The following is a 2,446-nucleotide window of genomic DNA, read 5'->3' as shown; positions in this document are numbered from 1 at the left end:
TTTGCTAGTTCCCTGTGTTGTGCCTCTGCTTTCTATTTCACTATTTCTGCTCTTATCTTTATTACTACCTGTCACATGTATTCATTCCCTTTGTTATTATTTTGGCTAATTTATTATTTGGGTGTTGACTCATTATGTTTCAGCCTTTATTTTCCTAATATATGCATTTAAGGCTATCCCTTTTCCTCTAAGTATCTCTTCATCTGCATCCCTAGGTTTTGATATGTAGTTTGTTTTATTTTTCTTTAATTTATTTATTATTTTTTTGGCGGGGGGGCCGTGTTGGGTCTTTGTTGCTGCGCATGGGCTTTCTCTAGTTGCAGTGAGCAGGGGCTACTCTTCATTGAGGTGCACAGGCTTCTCACTGTCGTGGCTTCTCTTGTTGCAGAGCACAGGCTCTGGGCCACATGGGCTTCAGTAGTTGTGGCACGCGGGCTCAGTAGTTATGGCACGCAGGCTCTAGAGCACAGGCTCATTAGTTGTGGCACACGGGCTTAGTTGCTCCATGGCATGTGGGATATCCCACTTCCCAGGCCAGGGATCGAACCCGTGTCCCCTGAATTGGCAGGCAGATTCTTAACCACTGCGCCACCAGGGAATCCCCCATGTAGTTTGTTTTAATATGTAGTTTTTTCACTGTGATTCAGTTCTAAATAAATTTATATTTTGTTATGATTCTTCTTTGGTCCAATGTTTCTTAAGAAAGTATTTCTTTTTTCTTCACTGCCAAATGAGAGTGGTTTTTACTAAATGTATTGACTGCTATATCAACGGTGTTGTGATTAGAGAACATGGTCTATAAGATACTGATTATGTGAAATGTGTTGGTACTTCATGGCTTAGTACTTGATCTACTTTTGAAAGGGAGGGAGGAATGGACAGAGGGAGGGAAGGAAGGAAAACTAAGGAGAAACAGAAAAAAATACATGTGCCTAGAAGAATCTATTCTTTAATTTCTGGATGCAGAGTTTTATATATGCTCATTGCTTAAAATTGCTACCGTTGCTTTTTGAATATTCCATGTCTTTCTTATTTTGGGTCTATTTCTTAACATAATATAGAGAGTGTTTTGAAGTCTCTTGTTCTGGTGGTGAAGATATCCCATTATCCCTGTAATTCTACCAATTTCGCTTTGTAGATTATGATATGAATTGATTGTGTGCACAGAAGTCGATCATTGAGCCTGGTGAGTTGAACCTCTTACTATGTATTATCTATGTTGCTATGTAGTGGCATTGCCTACTCCTTGGTGTCTACTTTGTTTTTGATTCACTAAACTGTGCCAGGTTTATTTTCTGCTTAGGATTTTTCTTGTATACATGTTTTTCATCCTTTTGCTTTCAGTACTTCCACGTCCTTATGCTTTAGGTGTGTCTCTTATAAATAACATATGTCTGGATACTGTTTTGTTTATTTATATATTTTTAAAGAGACAATTTTACTTCTTTCTTTCCATTCTTTTTTCTTTTTCTTTTTTTTGGTTGCATTGGGTCTTCATTGCTGCGCACAGGCTTTTTCTAGCAGTGGTGAGCAGGGGCTACTCTTGGTTGCAGTGTGTGGGCTTCTCATTGCAGTGGCTCCTCTTGCTGTGGAGCATGGGCTCTAGGCACGTGGGCTTCAGTAGTTGTGGCACGCAGGTTCCGTAGTTGTGGCACACAGACTTAGTTGCTCCATGGCATATGGGATCTTCCCAGACCAGGGCTCAAACCCATGTCCCCTGTATTGGGAGGCGGACTGCTAACCACTGTGCCACCAGGGAAGCCCTGGATACTGTTTTAAACCCTGAGTAATCCATTTTAATTGGCATTTTCAACTAATTAATGCCTGTTGTGAATGCTGATATATTTTCACTAGTTACCTCAATTTTTTATTTTTATCTTTGTCCTGCTCTATTTTTTTCAGTCTTATTCACTTTTTCTTTCTCCTGATTTGAAATATGTATACTATTTTTATTCATTTGGTAGTTATCCTTGAAATTTACCCAGGCGTATTTAACCTAAGTCTAAAACTGAATAATTTAAGACATTTGTGCAACATTGAAAGGTTCTTAGTATCACCCACTTCCTGATTTACATACTATTGTTTTCCAGTGTTTAAATTTTTTAGATGAACCTCACAGTTCAGGGGTGGGGGTCGTATATCCTCATTATTTGTTTGGATTCACGAATGTGATGTTGGTTTCTCTGTTCACCAGTCCTTGCCTCCCAAGCTACCTGCCAGCATCATTTCTCTTCCTCCTGAAGTGCATCGTATAGAATTCTTTTTGGCTTAAGTCTCTTCATTTCTTGATCTGTCTTATCTCACGTTGTTCTTGAAAGACGATTTTACTGCATACAGTTAAAGTTGGCAGCTACTTCTGATACACTGAAGCTCTCAGCCCATCTCTGTTACCTGATGTCAGTTGTCATTCTGATGTTTGTTGCTGAGTAAATTATCTGCCCTTTTC

Source organism: Lagenorhynchus albirostris, chromosome 15 (assembly GCF_949774975.1).
Source record: "Lagenorhynchus albirostris chromosome 15, mLagAlb1.1, whole genome shotgun sequence".
Lineage (NCBI taxonomy): Eukaryota > Metazoa > Chordata > Mammalia > Artiodactyla > Delphinidae > Lagenorhynchus > Lagenorhynchus albirostris.
The sequence above is the reverse complement of the archived record's forward strand: the minus strand, read 5'-3'. Positions refer to the sequence as shown.